General features: G+C 45.1%; 1 protein-coding gene across 2 annotated transcripts in view; it reads left to right on the forward strand.

The window, feature by feature from the left end:
* TMTC2 (transmembrane O-mannosyltransferase targeting cadherins 2) overlaps nucleotides 1-12691 on the forward strand; it is a 372311-nt gene that overhangs the window by 254311 nt on the left and 105309 nt on the right. The window lies entirely within an intron of this gene.

A 12691-nucleotide genomic window follows, 5' to 3' on the forward strand; every position in this document is an offset into this window, starting at 1 on the left:
GACGCATCAGACGAGATCTGGAGCTCGGCTTCGATCTTCAGATCCTCCCTCCAAAAAGAAACGCCGTTAAAGGACTCCAAAAACCCCTCCCAAACCTCCAGGTCCGCCCGCATTCCCGCGGTAACTCGGACCCAATGATGAGGGAGCCGCAAATGACTCATAGCATCACAGAGAACCCTCAAAAATGCCCTACCTGGTGCCACCACTTTGCATGCAAAGTTAAGGTGACCCACCACCTGCTGTAATTCCAACAGTGAAACCTTCCGCTGCCCCCTCAGGGTGGCTAACCGGACCTTAAGGTCAGCAACCTTATTCTCCGGCAGTCGGGAAGCTTGCTGATGAGTGTCAAGCTCGATGCCTAAAAATGTAAGCACCGTACTGGGCCCCTCCGTCTTCTTGTGTGCCAAAGGCAACCCGAGTTCGAGGGCTAATTCTTGAAAGGAGCGTAACAACCTGACGCATTGTCCGGAGCCCGCTGGACCGACGAAAATGTAGTCGTCCAGATAATGCGCAGTATCGCTAAGCCCCGTCCTGTCCCTCAGCGCCCATTTCACAAAGGAACTAAAGCGCTCAAAAGCGACACAGGATACCGAACAACCCATAGGGTAGGGCGCAATCCATGTAAAATTTCCCTTCAAAAGAAAAACCCAGGAGCTCAAAATCCTCAGGATGGACAAGCAAGAGGCGAAATGCTGACTTAATGACGCATTTAGCCATCTCAGCCCCAACCCCGCAGCCCCGCACTACTTTGACCGCTTGGTCAAAGGAAGTTTATCGTACTGAACATAAATCCTCAGGGATGGCGTTGTTTACTGACGCCCCCCTGGGGTAAGACAGGTGGTGAATAAGGCGATATTCACCAGGCGCCTTCTTAGGTACCACGCCCAAAGGAGATACCCTTAAAGTGGGTACAGGCGGCGTATCAAAAGGACCTAAGACCCTGCTTTCCTGGCACTCCTTAGCAATCTTGGCCCGAACAACGTGCTCGAGACCAGCCACCAAACGAAGGTAAGGAGCTAAAAAAGGGGCCCTTGTCCCCTGATAAGGAATCCGAAAACCGTAAGTAAACCCATCCCGCAGATACCGGCCATCCGTCTCATGTGGGTACATTCTCAATAACCTATTGAGTACCGTCAGACGAATGGGGCTGGGCCCCTTTACCAGGGGGCTGCTGTCCGCCACCGCCGCCCCCGGGGCGCTTACCCTCGGCCCTAGGCTTCGACCTGCTACAGGCGAAGAGGGCTTGAGCCCCACTGCAAAGTGGGCACTCGTGTTTAAACTTACAGGGTTTCCTGGGGCACACACCCTTGGATGCGAATTCCCAGCATAACAGCCGGGTTTGAACCGGCTGGCCCTCAGTAACGCGGGCCCCTGCAGTAAACTGTTGCTGTTGCTGTTTTTGTACCAAATGCCCACTATCGGACCTGTCCCCCACGTTCGGCTTCGCCGGGGACATCAACTGCAGCCACAGCTGCTGGTTGATCTGGCCCCATGGCATCCCCGGGTTAACGGCAGCCCTCATGCGGAAGGCCTCATCGTACTGCAGCCTTGCCGCACCAACAAAATCCATATATGCCCGGTAGACAATGTCTATGTACTGGAACAGCACGGCCGCACGGGCAGGCTATGCCCTCGCAATGACACCAGCGTAAATTAAAAATCCGGGCAACCAGTTTGCCCATGTCCTATCCACCTTTCTACGTTTAAGTTTCTCTTTTTCCTTTTCATCGAGCTCGTCCTTGCTCTTCTTTTCGAGCTCCCTGAAAAGGAGGCTGAACACGTCCACATACTCCCCACGGAGGATTTTTTCATGTGCAACAGCCACTAAATGATCCCCAAGAGGCAACGAAGTGTCGCCATAAGGAAGGATATGAAAAGGAATATTGGCATAAGGGTTTGGTGGGTACAACCACCCACCACTCGGTACCCCAGGCCACACCCCCTGCCCTTGAACATATTGTTGCCCGCCCCAAGGCAGAACGCCAAGGGGTGGGCGGGGCAGCGGGGACTGCAGGTGTCACCACCGAGCCCGCCTGCTGGCCAACGGGTGGGAAAACTGGGCTGCCTAGTGGGGCTGCACCCTGAAGACCCCAAGCCCATGGCAGGCCGGGGCCCCGCGGCTCGGGCATCCCAATCTGCCCGATGCCCCAAGCTGCTCCTCCCGTTGCTGGCGGGGGGAGGGGCATTTGTATAGGGCCCCACGGCCACCCCTGCACCGGTTTAAGAGGGAGCTTACCACCATCGCCCGGGAACACACCAGCCCCTCCGGGGGTCTGCCGCACACCACCGCCAGACGTGCCGCTGCTCATCAGCTCCCCCGACAGACCCTCCTCTGGGTCCTCCTCCTGGTCCGGTTCCAGCCGTGGCAACGCCCTCTACATGGGGCTGCCCTTTTGCCGAACTGAGAATTTTAACAGTGATGGCAGTAACAAATTACTGTTGGATCTGTGGGACAATATATATGAATAACAAATTGCATAGGTAATGATTCCTAAAATTTTGGAATAATTGGCCAGCAGGATGTATAAGCCACACCCATTACATAATTAATGAAAAGTAATAATTTATGGATGTAAGAAGAAAGATGTGTTAATATTAAGTTGGTACAAGCATTAGCAGGTATTTGCTGAAATAAAATACATAAAGCCGCACCTCAAAAAGGATATTATAGCATTGGAGAAAGTCCAGAAAAGGGCAACTAGAATGATTAAAGGGCTGGAACACTTTCCCTATGAAGAAAGATTGAAACGCTTGGGACTCTTTAGCTTGGAGAAATGTCGACTGTGAGGTGAGATGATAGAAGTTTACAAGATAATGCATGGGATGGAGAAAGTAGAGAAAGAAGTACTTTCTCCCTTTCTCACAATACAAGAACTCGTGGGCATTCGATGAAATTGCTGAGCAGCAAGGTTAAAATGGATAAAAGGAAGTACTTCTTCACCCAAAGGGTGATTAACATGTGGAATTCACTGCCACAGGAGGTGGTGGCGGCCACAAGCATAGCCAGCTTCAAGAGGGGTTTAGATAAAAATATGGAGCAGAGGTCTATCAGTGGTTATTAGCCACAGTGTGTGTGTGTGTGTGTGTGTATACCGTATATATTGCCACTGTGTGACACAGAGTGTTGGACTGGATGGGCCATTGGCCTGATCTAACATGGCTTCTCTTATGTTCTTATGTTCATTAATTTCCTAAAAGATGAGTTAGAAAGTATTTATGGTTGTGGGAAGGCTATGGTTCAGTGAAAGAGCCTCTGGATTGCATATAGATATAGAAGGTTCCAGATTCAACCCCTAGCATCTCCATTTAAAGAAGACCAGGAAATAGGTGATGCAAAATACCTCTGCCTGAGACCTTGAAGAGTCACTGTCAGGCTGAGTAGGGAGTACTGACCTTGATGCACTGATGGTCTGATTCAGTGTAAGGCAGCTTCATGTATGTTTGGGTGATAGAAATAAATGTGCTAAATGACTTTTTTCAAGAAAAAGCTTTACAGTAACAGAATTAATCCAAAAGATACTGGCAGATTGTTCATATTAGATATAATTCCTGATACTGATTAGATTAAAACATGATTCAGAAAAGTTTATATAATGCATACTTCTTGCTATGTAATATGTTGTATGATTCCTGTGTCCAAGGTTTTCATGTTTTCATTTCCCATCATTATTTTAATCAACATTTTTCATTTATTTTATATTAAAGAAGTGATCTTTTTCTTGTCTCAAAATCTGGTAAGAAATCTTTTTGTATCTCGTTTTATGAGAAATCCCTTCATTGTGATTAATTAGATTACAATAGCTTGTAAAGTAAGTTGCTATTATTACTCCTGTGTAGGGATGGGCACAGACCAGAAAATGCTGGTTCAGTTCATGAACAGAACCGGACTGGTTCCCGGACCAGTTTGCAAACTGAACCACAGCCTGGTTTGTGAACCAGTTTGCAAATTGGTCCGGTTTTTAAAAAGCCCCCCACAGGGCTTTGAAGCTCCAAATTGCAGGTTGTCTCCAGATCACTCTCTTCAATGTACCCACCAAGTTTGGTCCACATTGAACTTCAGAGAACTGAGTTACAGACCCCTTAAAAAGGTCATTCACTGCAATGCTTTTCAATGAGATGTCACCTCTGCTGGTTCAGAAGTGACAAAAACTGACCCGGGTGCGTTAGAGGCCTTCAACGCACACAATTCCTCCCTGGGGTGACCCTCCACATGGCCAACATGTTACATGCGTGTTAGATTTGAGGGGATCCAAGTAGCAGATCACCAAGCAAGGTGACTCCAGGAAACTGTTTTGGGGGGAGTTGTCCAGCATCAGTTTGAGACACTACAGTGTGGACCTGGTTAAGCTACAGTCATCAGACTCCCAGAGTACTTCCCCAGGGATCACCCACATGGCTACAGGTGGCTGTGTCTTCCTGTAACTAGCCACCCAGCCCTGGTGACATGATGACTGATTGGGGCCAAGCCTTCCATCCTACCCGGGAAGGTGACAGGGACGACCAAGCCTGGCAACTGGGACTCACTGCACAGCTGTGGGAGGGGGCACTGGTGGACTAGCTAAGGGAGTGTGTGGGAATATGTGGCAGAGGAGAAAGGATGTTTTTTTGGAGGAGCAGCAAGGGTACCCCACAGCCGGGGAAGAGGGCAGTTAGCCAAGCCCCCCAGAAATCTGTAGGTAGTTTGGGTGCCTGAGTGGGAGAGGAGAGTGGAAACCCATCAGGCAGAGACTCAAGCAATGCAGGAAGAAATGGGGTGCTTTTTGGAGGAGAAGAAAGGGAACCTCACAGCCAAGGAAGATGGCAGTTAGCCAAGCCCCCCAGAAACTGTAGGTAGTTTGGGTGCTGAGTGGGAGAGGATATCCCCCAGGCAGTTTTGAGAACCCACAAATGTGAACAGTCCACCCCCAAAACAAATCAAAAATGTTTTAAATGAAAAAAAATCTATCCATGTTTCCCACTCCTCATAGCAAAGAAAAAGACTGGAGAGAAATGTTGCTCTGAATGCAAAGAAAGGAGAAAAAAGAGAGAGGTGATGCTTTTACTCTGGCAGTTTGTAAAGAGGCCAAGAGATTCAACAGGTTTCTCCACCCACCCCAATAATTCCGCCCCCCCTCAGTCCACCAAAAGATATTCTTTCACACGCAAGAACAAGACTCCCAAAAACCAGATGCAAACAGAGGACAGGAATGAGCCTCCAAGGATTATATAGAAGAAGATGATATTTGATTTATATCCCGCCCTCCACTCCGAAGAGTCTCAGAGTGGCTCACAATCTCCTTTACCTTCCTCCCCCACAACAGACACCCTGTGAGGTGGGTGGGGCTGGAGAGGGCTCTCACAGCAGCTGCCCTTTCAAGGACAACCTCTGCCAGAGCTATGGCTGACCCAAGGCCATGCCAGCAGGTGCAAGTGGAGGAGTGGGGAATCAAACCCAGTTCTCCCAGATAAGAGTCCGCACACTTAACCACTACACCAGTGCCTGTAATTGGAAATCAGACTTGCCTATCATCTTCAGACTGTCACTATTGGTCCCTCAATGGCTGGAAATATCCCACTCATACCCACTTTTCAGCACGAATCTCCGTGGGTGGATTTTCTTTGCCAAGAGTGCACAAGAGGTTCTGAACCGGGCAGGAAGTTCGGAGACTTCCAGGTCCAAACATGTGACTTTCGGACCAAACTGTTTGAACCTCGAACAAGGTAAAGTCTGGGCCAGATTTTAGTTCAGGTTCAGGTCTGTGCCCATCCCTACTCCTGTGCATCTGATGGGTGAGAGTGAATGGCTTCACTAAGACCATATACTGAGTTTGTAGCAGAGGTTAAATTGGAACATCCCCATTCATTCATTGCCTTAGCCACTATACCATACCAACTTCTCTTCCTGTTGTGGCTGGTTGATACAACAACCCCAAGATAAATGTTATACCCACATCATGCCATGCTGTCATGGAAGAAATTTAGAGTGACCTCCTGGTGTGATGGGTAACATTTGAAATGCTCTCAATATGTTCTGATCTCCAATGCATATAGGCATCAGTGCTGGACTTGCTCATAGGCAAAATGTCAGGGCAAAAGGCAACAGTGCTATTTCAGCGTTAAAGAGAGGTCAGTTCTCTAAAGATTGAATCATGATGGCTGGGAAAATTCAGCAGAGTCTATGGGTCATGATAAAAGGGGGAACAAAAGAATGAAAAACAGTGCTCAAGGCAATCTCTTACCCAAAAAATGCTGGCCTTGAATGCATATTATGCAGCAATCAGCAGTTTCTAGCTGAAGGCAAGCCATGCAGTTCTTTTTGGAAGAATTTTGCCCTCTGCAGTATTGTGCCTGTTGAGCCTAAGTACAAAAGGACAGGAGCTTTAGTAGCCAGCCAAAATTATTTCATAACATCAGTGGGGCTATGAGAAGCAGGGTCTTGCAGGCCCGGGGCTTAACAGGGAGATGCTGGAAGGGGAAGTTAAAAAAAAAAAAGACAACACTTTCATGGAATTAAAAGGCCACAGCTTTTATTGATTACAGATATAGGAGCATTGGCACAGCATGGGGATGGATCCACATATTGGATAACCCACTTGCCGCCTGATAAGCACCACCCCTAGCCCTCCTGCTGGGGAGTCAACTGTGAAGTGGCAAAATCTTGTGGTTACCATGAGGGCAAACTTCTGCTGAGTGGTTCCCTTTGTCACCTGATGGTGAGCCCCAAAAAAGCCCCCAAGCTTTATGCATAATAACTCAACCCCCAAAATCCCTTAATGGAATCCTGAAATGGGGGAGGTGGGAACACAGATTTATCTCCCCCAAAAGGATCTGTCCCAATACAAAAAAAAAAAAAAAACCACCACAAGAGTTGGAGGGATCCCCTCTGCTCCCATCAAAGCTCCTAAGCCTACAACCAGCAAAGCAAGCCATTCCAGATGCTAAAAGCCAAATGTTTATTCCCCACTCAGAAAGGTAAGCCCTGTCTGCCATGTACAGGGCAATCTGAAGAAATGAAATCTCCATGTGTTTAATAATGGAGCCACCTAGGGACTTGATGACTTTGCTGGCACATTTGCATTCCTTTCTTCTAGTCAAATCCACCTTTTCTGGGTTGATGGTGCTTCTCCAGCTGCACCATTACAGCAGTTATGACCAAAATAGCTTAGTATGTAGTAGGCTTGCAGTGAGGATCTGAAGTTCCAAAGTTATTACTTGGCATAGCTCAAAACATTTCTGGGCGGGTAGGTCGTTTTCTCCGAGTTGTATAATCAAGGTGTCAGGAAGAGCGTAGTTAAAAACTTGTCATTAGATAGTGTCCAAAAGAGAAGCCCAGTGCATTCCTCTATGTCCAAACCAGTTTATGTGCAGTTGTTCACCAAGACCCAGCAACTCAGGGTGACTTCAAAGGTGGACCAAAAAATTGTCAGGCTAATAGGCTTCCTCACAGTTTAAGAGTGCAGAAGGGGTTGACTCTTTTTCAGACAATGAGGAATTTTTTTGATAAATGGATGGCCATTCTAAACAAATGTGATTTTGGTTTAATGTCACTTGCTATTGATCAAGCTGCTCAAGAATCTCCTAAGCTACAAACTGAAACGGGAGGAAAAGTTGAAGGAATCATTTTCTACTAGGGGTCCCAAATCCCCCGCTAGGCCTGGAGACCCCCGATTTGGAGCCTCCTCCTCCCGCTGGCCATAAAAGGGAAAGCGGGGAGGGGAGGGGGAGAACGGCAGCCCTTCCCACCCAGCCCCGATCGCAGCAGCCAGAGCTCTTCCGTTTTCTCAGGCTGCTTCCCGCCCCCAGTCAGCTGGCCGGTGAAGGGAGGGGAGCCCAGCCATGCCCCCAAAGGACCATGTGCCTTTGCACCTCCGGAGGTGAGTGAGTTCTGTCTCCTGCATCAGATTTCCCAGAAAGGGGAGGGGCGGGGTGGAGGGGGGGCGGGGTGGAGGGGGGGCGGGGTGGAGGGGGGTGGAGAGGGAAACGTCTTCTCATAGGGTATAATGGGGAATTGATCTGGAGGTTTCGGGGGCTCTGGGGGAGCTGTTTTTTGAGGTAGAGGCACCAAATTTTCAATATAGTATCTAGTGCCTCTCCCCAAAGTATCCCCCAAATTTCAAAACGATTGGACCAGGGGGTCCAATTCTATGAGCCCCAAAAGAAGGTGCCCTTATCCTTCATTATTTCCTATGGAAGGAAGACATTTAAAAAGGTGTGCTGTCCCTTTAAATGTGATGGCCAGAACTCTCTTGGAGTTCAATTATGCTTGTCACACTCTTGTTCCTGGCTCCGCCCCAATGTCTCCTGGCTCCACCCCCAAAGTCTCCTGGCTCCACCCCCAAAGTCCCCAGATATTTCTTGAATTGGACTTGGCAACCCTATTTTCTACAGAGACATTTGATTCATGTATGAAGAATTACAGGAAGAGATTAGACAATTTCAAAAGAGGTCTAGAGAGATTACAATACAAAAATTAAGAGGGATAGTAAGTATACAGGTGTATGTTCCCTAACCCCTTTGAATAATAGACAGGTGTCTTGGGCTGCGAAACACAGTCACTTGGACAACAGATGAAGTCTCCACAATGACTTCAGGGGAGGTGAATGCAGTGTATAAACCCATTTCAGAAAAGGAAACTATTTATTTATGTATTTTTCTATCCCACCTTCTCCACAAGCGGACTCAGGGTGGCTAACAGTCAATTTAAAAACACAATTTAAGGTTATAATTTAAAAACAATTAAATTAAAAATTAAAATACATTTCATGGTGCTACTCAGAATTTCAGTACAGGTGGGAGCATAACTTACTTTCTTCTGACAGTGATCATAATTCTTCATGATCCTCATGAGAGATGTTGCTCAGCAGTGTAGAGTGGCAGTCCTCTTTCATTTAGCTATTAAAGGCCTGTCAAAATAATTCAAAGGGAGATTTTTGTTTTTTTGCTCCTACCCTCTGTGCAGGGGCAGGAGGAAAACCTAATTATTAATCTGTCATCTCGGACCCTTTCACTTGCTGAGCATTTATTAAATTTGGGACTGGGTTTCATTCCTATTCCTTGTTATAATTATTTCAAATGAGGGTAGACCTCTTTAAATTGAAGTTAAAGAAATACTTTGGTGATGCGCAGTCTGTAGAATACAGTAGATTCAAACCTAAGTCATCTTTTGTGCCTAATGGTAGATGTGTCCATACAAGTCTTTGAATTTTTTTTTTTACTTAAGGACATTGATAGATATGAGAACAACATGAGAAGAACTAAGTTTAACCTTTCTAAAAGAAAGAGAACAGTATTAACAAAATTAGCATCTGACAGAAGTATTGTTATAAAAGAAGCTGACAGGGTGGTGCCATGGTGATACAGAAGTATAAGAATTATCACCAAGAGGTTATGTGGCAACTTTAGGAGTGTAATTTTTACTCACCAATCCATAACAACCCTACTCAACACATTTTACATTTTGTCAAAATAGTCATTCAGGAGGTGCTGTCATTGGAGTACATAGAGGACACAGTAACATGATTCTTAATGAGTTCCCCCGTGTTCCAGTTTTTTACACCTTACATAAACCAGGCAAACCACCATTGAAGCACCCCATCATCTCTGGTTATTATTTGGTAGTGGAGCCTTTATCTAAATATATGGATTCTTTCCTTAAACCTTTTGTTATTAACATACCGTCTTACATAAAGGACACTACAGACTTTATAGTTACTACTCTCCCACTTGGAATGAAGAGTCAGTATGTGGATTTCAACAAATATTAATTATTTATAAATGAAACAGCATGAGGATGCCTGCAGGTATGGAAAGCAGGACGGGTGTCAACATCAGGCAACTTCCCAGCTCAATATAGGGCAAGACACCTGCCCCAATCTCAAGCCAATCAATTAGCTCTTAATCAGCAGCCTGGCCAATTAGTAGTGCCCCTGACCCACCAGTGGACTCCAAAATAAGATCCACCATTCTCTCAAGGCCTGAAGGCTCTTCCTGGTAAACTCTTTATTCCCAACAGGAAATGCCAAGGTGTCCACCATTCCACTCCCATTATCACACTACCCTGCCACAAGCAAGGTCAAGCCTCTGCTTAGGCCTACATACCCAGCAGGCAGCCCAAAGCCACCCAAACCCTTCACTGTAGGTCTTCTAAAAAGATATCATTGCCCTTGTTGGAAAGATGAACCCTATCCTGACAATACAGATCAGACAACTCAACCCTTATGTCAAGCTGGAACAGGAACATGCCCAAGCCACCCTTCATGGCATTCCAGATCTGGTGACTGTCATTCTGCTGAGCCCAATCCAAACACCTGCATTGTTACGGGAAATGCTGGGGGTCTCCTCTTTAGGTGGGGAAATTAGCAAGAGGGAGATTCAGGTAGAGCAAATTAGGAGCTGTGATCTTCTTCAATTATATGAAGGTCCGATTTTCATAAAGGAAAACTCCAGATCAAATATATTTTAGAGTGTTTTACTAGAAAATTATGTAGAAAGGTACAATCACACACAAAAGACACACACAATCAAAAATTAAGAAGGTTAGAGGTGATCGATAGGGATTTTTAGGGATTATTATCAAGGCAATATTACCTGTCCAGATGTGCAAAGGTCCATGGATCCAAGAAGCAGAAGACATGAATGTGGAAAGTGGCCTAAACAGAGTTTGGGGGTGCAAGTCTGTGATAGGTAAGACAAGACACACTGAACTTGCAGACCACATGGCTTTATATTACCAAATTTGTGTCTCCAGGCAATGGTATCAGGTGATCCATGACACAGAGGTCAGGTGACTTATGACACTCCATGACACTAGTACATGTGATCTCTGATGTCACAGAAGGGGTGGAAGGGGTTTGACAAGATTAGTGAGTCATGATGGGACAGGACTGAGTTTTAATGGTTTAATCAGTTGAGCTGTGATGCCCTGAGGAGGAGTAAGTATAGAAGACAAAGGGTTTGTCCAGGTGTTAAACATTACCATAACAGTAAACAAAGGAAAAACTGAGTTGCAGTAAGGAGGCAAGGAGATGGCCACTTAATCAGTTGGCCAAGGATTAGAACAGGGTAGCTTCTGTGAGAGTTCTCTCAGCCCCACCTACCTCACAGGATGTCTTTTGTGGGGGAGGAAGATAAAGGAGATTGTGAGCCGCTCTGAGACTCTGAGATTCTGAGTGGAGGCCAGGATATAAATCCAATATCTTCTTCAATGTACTTAGATTTGTAGCTATGTCATCTTTTCTGAGTGTGAGTCCAATCCATGGATTTAAGTATAAAGAGATTTGCCCACACTTGAAAAATAATATATAGACTGAATAATATTTTTTTTTAAATTCAATATTATTTTGATAATGCATAAATGTTACATGGCTGGATACAATGCGAATATAGAAGTTACTGCTCTACCACTAAGTGCTTACATGGAACTATAATGGATTGAAAGGGAGCCAAAGTAGTAAAGAATGCCTGTATAAGAAATAGAAGTAAAGAATTCCAAGGGGAAATACTTAAGATGTGCCACAAATATAAAACAAGCAATGTACTCTTTAAAGTTGAAAACATGTTTCTGAAATTGGTAGCATTTTAAAGGATAAATTTTGCTTTGTGTCAGGGGCATTTTTGTTCTCTTAAACTTGCTAATTTATGGCAGCTAGAGAGAGAGTGATTTGGGAGGAGCATAACTAATAAAACGCAATGAAATTCCAACCAGAAGCACAAATTAATAAGAATCTATCACCAAGACATTAAAGGTTGTCCTGCTTAGTGTGCATTTTCTTCCATCAAATGAAGAAGATGGAGAGTATTATAGATAAATCACAATTATGTTACTGGAATTTAATTAGCTCAGCATCTTATGAAGTGTTTCATCAGTGTCATCAAGGCATTCATTCAGATTTTGTTTCTTTTTTTTCTATCCCTGCCTTTCTAGTGTAAGTGTACTTTATTAATGGACTGTTATCTGTAATGCAAAAACAACTACCACTGGTAATATTTTGTTGCAGTTTCCCTCCTTCTAGCAACCCATGTCTTAAGAAGCAGTGGTGTATAAAAGACCCCATGTCTTATTCATTACTGGAAAAATCTAAGGATACAACACTTCTAAAAATCAAATTGCATAAAGCACTATATGTAACAGCTATTAATATCCTCACTCCAATTGTCTTTTAACTTGGTTTTGGAAACACTTCATAGCTTCTGAAAAAGTGCAGTCTAGTCCACAAAATCTTATGCTGGAATAATATTTGTTTGTTTGTTTTAATTGCCATTCCTGTTTGTTTTTACTACACAGACTAAGTATACCCTTCACTTGCTTATTCCTTGAACAGAAGCCTCTGTTTATCCGTCACATGGTACATACTGTTCCATTCATTCACATGGTCATTTATTTCATCTATACATTTGGTAAATCCAGGCATTACCCATACACCCTATTGCCATTTTGGTCTTCTTTATTGAAATTACTTCTTCCTGCTTCCCATGCAGGGTGTCTAAAATCAACATGCCGTGCCTCAAAATGAATATGAGAAGTGTGCTTTCTGTAAGGATCTATTAAATTATTTTTTCTCTTGATGCCCTGTGTTATGAAGGTCTTAATGTACTGTGCTTCTGTACACTGACAGTAGCAGCCTTGTGACTTCTTTGTCCTACTTGCATCCCCCACATCCTTAAGGGCTCGGGAGGTGCTCCTAAGGAAATTGTGATCCCAGCAATAGATGCC

Source organism: Heteronotia binoei, chromosome 8 (assembly GCF_032191835.1).
Source record: "Heteronotia binoei isolate CCM8104 ecotype False Entrance Well chromosome 8, APGP_CSIRO_Hbin_v1, whole genome shotgun sequence".
NCBI lineage: Eukaryota > Metazoa > Chordata > Lepidosauria > Squamata > Gekkonidae > Heteronotia > Heteronotia binoei.